We start from the raw sequence: 8,256 nt of genomic DNA on the forward strand, positions 1-8,256 counted from the left end.
GAGATCATGTACTCAAGAAAGAAATTAAGCTGACTTATGTGCCAACAGATGAGCAGCTTGCTGATATCTTGACCAAGCCTCTAGCAGGAGAGCAATTTAGCATACTGAGAGAAGCAATTGGTATGTTTAATCCTCTTCAGTAAATTTCTATGCTAAATGGATATTGAATGCGGAGTGAATTACATGCTGAATGATTTTTTGTTTGCTGAGTATACCATTAAAACTGACTGAACATACAAATACTGAGTAATCTTGCACACTGAGTAAATTAGTTTTGAACTTGAACTTAAAACCATCCCTAAAGAATGCACTGACCACTCAGAATATCAAACGCTTGACATTCTAAATACTGAGTGATTAATCCGTTAGCATAAATTTCCAAGCACGCGTATAACCTAGGATGACGTATTCGCCGTAATGTGTCATAAATGTCAGGATCCGTGTCGATACATAATCCCAAGGCATAACTGACACATGGATTTGGCTAAGATTCACACCGTTCAACTCGTCTATAAATCATGAGGATCTCCCCATCTTTTACTCCTTACGCTTAACAAATTCTTAAGGCTAAGAAATTACTCAAACCTCTCTCTCTCAAATACCTCTATTTCTCTCCATCTGAGAAGAATGACTGAGCCATCTCTCAACGTCTCCGGTGCCGGACAAAATAAGTCCAGCCCCGATGAACCTCCACAAAACCCTTCCACCTCCAGCACGGGTAAAACTGATCAAAACCCTGGAAAAGAGAAAGCTGTGAAGGTACGAACCTACTCCAAAGTTTTCGGAAGTATCCACGATTGGAAAGTTGAGCCCTCCAGATGGGTTTCTGAGCACTTCGTCCAAGATGAACAACCTTTTGCCGAATGGATCGCAAAGAACGAATGGACTGGGTTGTTCTCTGTCAGAGATGAAACGTATCCTGACCTGGTAAGGGAGTTTTACAACAATCTTATGGTTGCCAGTGACTCCCCTGACTATCTAAGTACTAAAGTCAGAGGAAAGATGATCTTCATCAACCCTCTATACATAGGCAATCTCCTCCAGCTTAAAACTGAGGGAGTAAGGCTGAGGAAGTCTGGAGATCAGGACAAGGCCAACTACGTCCATTCCTTCTGCAAACCTGAGGGCCACTCAGGCGAGATCTCAGCATCTTCAATGGGACAGCACCAAAAGATGGCTCACCACATGCTGAGCCACTTCATTTACCCTAAGATAAACAGCACGACCTCCGCAACGAACTTTGAACAGTGCTTCATATGGCACATGTTGACGTACACCCCCATCAACATGCCAGTCTTCCTAGTTGCTGGGTTTCTACGCAGCACTGGTACAATGAGGTTGGGATCAATCATTACCAGAATCCTCATCGACCACAAGATTGACCTCCAAGGTGAGGAATCTTTCAGAGGAACCGAGATCACGACTGCCTCGCTGCGGGCACTGAAATATGGCCAGCCCTTAAAGAAAGGAAAAACTGCTACTGCTGCTGACCAAGCTGATTAGACTGAGGAAACTTTAGCTGAGCCTAAGAAAGGGCGAAGAACTAAGACCCCAGCCTCTCGCAAAAGAAAATCTGCTGAGCCACCTAATGCTGTGTCTCCAGCAAAAAGGCAGAGGTCAGTTGGAAAGTCAGCTGAGAAGAGAAGCAGGCAAGATGAGCCTACACCTGAGGATACAACTGATCCTCCTCAGAAGAAGAAAAAGACTTCTGTTCTCTCACCCATCCAAGCTCTCCCACTTGACTTTGTTGTCACTGCTGACTCACACTTTGCTCGACATCATGCTGAAGAAACTGAGCAACAAGATGATGAGGTAGACCTGGACGAACACTTCATCGCTCAACTTGAGGAAGAGCTTGAACACGATGATACTGAGGATGACAGGAATACACAGGAGCAAGCGAAGGACGCTGACTCTGAAAGGACAGCCAGTGAAAATAATCAAGCTGACCAAGCTACTATTGTGTCAGCCGATGAAACTGAACAACATCAAGAACAAACTGACCAGCCAACTGTTGATCAGAACACACAAGGTTCTCCATCTCAAGCTGCTGTCGATCAGGCTGATCCTCCTCCTGTACGACTGCCAAGAAGAAGAAGACTTATAAAGGCAATCAATTTAGACCAACCAGTCAGTGAACCCATACATGACCCTTCAAAGGTAAAAATTACCTTCTTTAGGAAGCCAATTTCTTCTGCACCTACTTCTCAGCCTTCCCATGCCTTAGAAAAACAAGCCTCTGTTTCTACACAGGAACATGCCGAACAATCTAACATTGTAAATCCAACAATCCAAACTGAGCAAACTCAAGCAGAAAACTTAGCACCCGTCAGCTCTAACCCTATACAACCTGACCAATCCACTAAGGCTGACCCTGCTTACCAAATACCTGAGCAGCACCCAACCATAACTCCAGTCCCTGACCCAATAATATCTTCTTTACCTGGTCAAACTGATCTCCCTCAGGTCACAACAACTGCCACTGAGTCCAGTCAAAGAATCATTGACTCAGTGCAGGCCCTGATTCGAGACATTCAACACTCCACTCCTCCCAACGAAGTTAAGGAACTTAAAGATTTGCTAAGTCTTCTCCTATCTTCGAAAGCACAGTATGCTAGGCAGGATTCGCTAGCTAAACTGGCTGAGATCCAGCTGACCACTTTTCAATGCCTCACTACTCTATCTACCCAGATCCAGAACCTGTCAGCTGTGAATCCCAATCTCAGCACTTCCTCTGAGTTAAAGATGTTGTTTGCTCAGCTTCACACCGAACAGAACAAGACAAATGCTCAGCTTGCAAACACATCTCAATGCTCAATGGAGCAGCTAAGTGAAGCAGTTCATCTTCTAAACCTTCACAAAGAGGAAATGGACACCGATCAACTCAAACAGGATGAAATACTGACTACTTCCCAGAAAATCTTTGACCATGTCAGACATACGAATATTCAGCGCGAGCACTACGACACTTCACTTCTAAAAACCTTCCATAACTCTTTTGCTGCGCTAACAGATACAATTACATGGCTGGGCAAAGGCCAAGCCTACGTACTCAGCATGCTCAGTGATGCTGACATTCACATCAGTCCTGAGGTCCTCAGCAACGGTGCTCCTATTTTTGATGGGTTAGACGAAAGTGCTGATCGTTTGAAGGTCTTCTCTAAAGAGCTCTCCAGAGATGTTCTTTTAGATTCCTTTAAGTTGCCCCCACCTGGTGCTGGCAAAACGGGGGAGAAAAAAGATCAGCGAAGAACTCATGCTGAAGGCAGTCAGCAAAAGAAGAAGAAATAGATAGCTCACTAGAACTTAGTCTAGAACTTAGTCTCATCTTTCTTCCTCTTGTAACATGTACTATGTATGCTGCCTGTCTATGCTTATCTAATACAGTACTTGCATTCGTATTATTTAATCATTGATTATTCATCCTTCAAATGCCAAGTATTATATGAATGCATGTTGCATATAAATGTTTGAACTTGTCAAATATAAACCATTGAACAAATGATTTACTCAGCGCTCTGTCACTATACATTACTTCCGTTGAATACTGAGTAAAATAGAATATGACCCACAAGCTGACCTATACCTGAAAACTGATCTTAGACTTATTCAGTTAAACCTTAAAATGTTTAGAATAAAACTAAGTCAGTAGTTCAGTCCTTACGGGGGAGTTCACTTAATTAACAAGTCAACTATCATGGGGGAGCTCATACTGAGTTCCTTGCTGATTGGTTTTGCCAACATCAAAATGGGGGAGTTTGTTGAAACACCTTTCCACAAGATTTTGATTTGACAAAATTAATTAAGTGAAAGTAAATATTCTACAACACACTAAGTTTAAATGCTTTGGCTTATTGTTACTAATGTGTTTGTTCAATGTTGAGTTTATAATTTATCATAAGACATAAAGATCATAAGGCTCAAGCCCTATATGGAAGTCAAGGCCCAAGTCAAACAAACCCAAGATCACTCAGCCCGCGTGTCTTCAAAACGTTGCCGTTGAAGTAATGAAACGCATGCTGAGTAAAGAAGGATCGAGAAGATCCACGTAGACAACTTCGGTATGAAGCTGCTGAGCTGTCTCGACAAAACGTACAAGACAGCTGCTGACCATAAGACAGCTTCCAGACAAAGTATTTCCTCTTTAAGTAAAAAACCAGAAGACACAGCAAGCTGTCTGGTTGACATTACCCAAAATGGAGGAACATACTGTCACACTGACCGAAGAACAGAAGACGCTGGAATCTGATTGGCTAAAGAGAACTACTGGCAGACTCAGTGAAAACGACTTGTAGCCGTTTCCCTCCAACGGTTATTTCGAAATTCGAAATAACCAGAAGCTCTCACAGCTCTCTATAAATAGAACATTCAGAATCCACATTCAACAGAGAACTTTGAGCAAAAGCCGTTACGCTGACCAAACGTATACAAAAGTTCTCCATCAAAAGCAAAGCAAATTCTTACACTACAAAGTCTATTCATTTGTGTAAAAGTCTAGAGTGATTGTTTTTCAATCATCTAAGGTGTTCTAGCAATTGTTGTTTAGGACAAAATCTTTATCATTTCTAGGAGTAGAAAGGAGAAGCTGAGTACTCGGTGTTAGTACTTGATGAATTAGAATAGAAGTGAGTAGAGGTATAGAGGAAGGTACTCTTGTTATACTCAGCTTCTGATTTTATAAAAGGTTTGAGGCTCTACCTTTAAAGAGCTCAGTAGAGGATTTGAAATCTCGGAAGTGTTCCGGGGACAGGACGTAGGCTTAGAAGAAGCCGAACCTGGATAAATCTGCTGAGTGAAGTATTTCTAAACCTTAACTCCTTATTTATATTGCTTGCTTAAAACAAACTAAAACTGACCATGTAAAAGAGGTCAAGCTGAGTTGTGCGCTACCAACGAGCAGGTTCAGGAATAGACTCTAAGTGCTATTTCCTGGCCTAAGCAACGAAGCTGTCCTAGTCACCAGTTGACTAAGTCAGTGTCTTGCTGAGTGCTAAGCGCCGCTGTTATATCAACTTTTCTTAAAGAAAAGAGATCTGCCCAAATTATTTTAAAAAGGTAAAATAGTTCCTAACCCCCCCCCCCCTTGGAACTATATTTGCAACCTTACAAGGGACCAACAATGATGACAGAGGACTTGAACTGAATCTCATATCGAAAATAATGAGTGAGTGACCTAGACTATGAGGGTGTTTGGTTGCTCCTTTTCATGCTTCTGTTTGCCTTTTTACTTCAAAAGGGAGAGTTTTAGGTGTTTGGTTAGTGACTTCATGTTTGCCTTTTACATCTGAAAAGCAGCATTAGGTGTTTGGTTAGTGACCTCCTGTTTGCCTTTTACACCCGGAAAGCAGCTTTTTACAAAAGCAGATAATCTCTGCTTTTTGGAAAAGCAGTCTTTTTCAACAGTAAACAGCAAACCGTAACAGCAACAGCAAACAACAACAACAAATAGCAAACCGTAACAGCAAACAGTAGGTAAAACAAACGGGCACTTAGTAACTTGGATTCCTAAATATAATTGATGCTTATAGCTATTTGCAATTTTAAAAAATTTCACACTTTTGTAATTACTAGCTTTAAAAAAATTCTTTTTCCTTTTATCAACTAACTTCACACATGCCACTTCTTCAAACAACATTGACATTATTTTCCTTGAAGAATCAATAGAGATTCAAAATGGGTTGGTTGAATTTTAGCATTAAGAAACCATTTTATTTTAGATTTTGCCAAAAAAAAAAAAAGATTAATGGATTTTTTATAATTATAAATTCCATTTTCAGTTCTTAATCAAAATAATAATAATAATAATAATTATTATTATTATTATTATTATTATTATTAAAGAATTATAATCTTTACACTATATTCCAAAAGTGTAATGCCACCCTTCACTTAAGATCCCCAAGTCACCCCATGATTCCCTTTTTTTATATATATATATAGTATGATTCCCCTTTCTTAATTATTATATTTTTCTTTCTGATAGTTATAAGAGTTTCAATGTATTTGGAAATTAGTCTATGTACAACATTTAATTAATTACTTAACATTTTTTAATCCTTGATTGAAACTTTGATTTAATGAATTTTTAAAAATTCATTTAATTTGAAGTTAATTATAGTCAATTTTAGAGAGATTAAATATTATGTTCGAAAAATTATGAAAATAATTTATACGTTGAAGACTGGATGAAGATGTAACGTTTTAAGCATGATGGGTAATTAAGAGATTTTTTTTTACGCTCCCATCAATTAGAGATCAAAATTAAGAGAATTGAATAAAAGTCGTATAATGGCATACTAGTTATTCGGTTACGCTTTGGTTTTTTCTTCATTTTATATCCGGGTATTATTATTATTATTATTATTAGATTTTAGAGTGATTAAATACTATGTTTGAATTTAATTAAGAACACTCATGAAATTAAATGCTAATTAAATAATTACTCAGAATCGAATCTAAGATATTAGTTGACAAATTGATCATAGTGTTTGTTGAATAATAAATATATATTTTTTTAGGAAAAATTTAAGATATGACTTTTTATAGGTAGGATATATAAATGTGAATCATACCTAAGGAATTTCAGTTATTAGATTGCATATTTAGGGCAAGTCTGATTAACAGAATGCAATTAGTGGAAATAACAGTGAATTTTCTTGTCGTGTCAATATTAATGTTCTAAATAAATATTTATTTATTTTTTTGAAAAAATATTTTAAATAATTAAAATTAAAATTCTAGATGAAGAGGAATAATGTTGGATGTGCCTGTATTAATTCATGCAATATGAATCAAATTCTGAGAATGGACCAAAGTTAGTCATTCTCATATTATCATATACATGTGTGACACCTAAAAGTTATATTGATTTTTGATGGTGGAAAAGAAAAGTGATTTGAAGACCATATTATGGTGGGGATCATTCTTTTAATGCACGTAAAGGGAATTAGATGAAGAATCTTGGCTATAGGTTAGGTCTCACTATACTTGTTCACGGGTCCAGATACTCGTTCAAGCTCGTGTCGTGTCCAATTGATCAGGTTTCGAGAAGATAAAATTTGATATTAAGTTCGTGTAATGATCCGGTTTGGAGTGGGTGGCGCTGAGGTAGGACTGAGCAAGGAGCGGCTCTAAGGGATGGTGATGGAGGCAGGAATGAACTGAATCTCACATTGGACCGGTCTGGAGTGGGTGGTGCCGAGGTAGAAGGCTTGAGCAATGAGCGGCTCTAAGGGATGGCGATGAGGGCAGGAATGAATTGAATCTCACATTGGAAATTAAGAGAAAGTGACTGAGACATATTAGTAAGGTGAGAATCTAATACATGCAGATGTGTTTTAAAGCCGTGAGGCCCAAGGTGTTGGATTTGGGCCAAAACGGACAATATCTACATGGTATTGGGCCATGATGTTACAGTTCGACCCGTCGAAGAATGCTTATTTTTCTGTTGGATTTTGGATTTGTATAAATAGAGCGGACTGATCTGATCCAACCTATTCATATATAAGTAGGTGCGCATGTTTTGGTTGAACTTGAGATTTGATTTTAAGACTACGGTTGGACCAGCTCATGTTAGGTTAAATTGTTAGCGGATTGAGCTGGGTTTGTTGAGTTGAGTGTAAACTTCTTGTGAGCACATGGTACTTTCGGGGGGAGGGGGTCTTATCGTACCCAAAAAAGGAAGTGCATCATGTCATGAGTGAAAATGTGGTTCGATGTGAAAATGTAATTTTAAAAAACATATAGCTGAAATAGTGCAGAGCCACCTGAATCTAGTAGATTGAGAAATTTGTTATAGTAGATTAAGTGCTCGACTCCTATACTCTTCAGAGATAGATTTGTGGATAATTAGCTACTCATCTCTAATGTTGAACTGATTTAAACTTGTAATGATTGATTTATTTCATATGATACTACAATTGATTGATTAATGTATATGTTAATACAATGAAAATGGTTAATTAATTAATTACTTAATTATACATTTTCAACAAATGGGGATACATAGATATCAAATAGGGATTTAAATAAAGGGAAGAATAAATCTATTAATTCTGCAAAACAAATATACTAGTGTTATGAGTCATGCATTTGGCTCGTCTTCAGTTTTGCTTGGGATGTCAGACTCGACACTGCAACACTCAAGTATATACTCTAATATGACATATATGAAATATAGGAGTGTGATGTGCTACGAGAAAGCCGTGGAATGTAATTTACTCTAATGATTAGTGTCTAATTAATTATTAAAAGTAA

Source organism: Euphorbia lathyris, chromosome 1 (assembly GCF_963576675.1).
Source record: "Euphorbia lathyris chromosome 1, ddEupLath1.1, whole genome shotgun sequence".
NCBI lineage: Eukaryota > Viridiplantae > Streptophyta > Magnoliopsida > Malpighiales > Euphorbiaceae > Euphorbia > Euphorbia lathyris.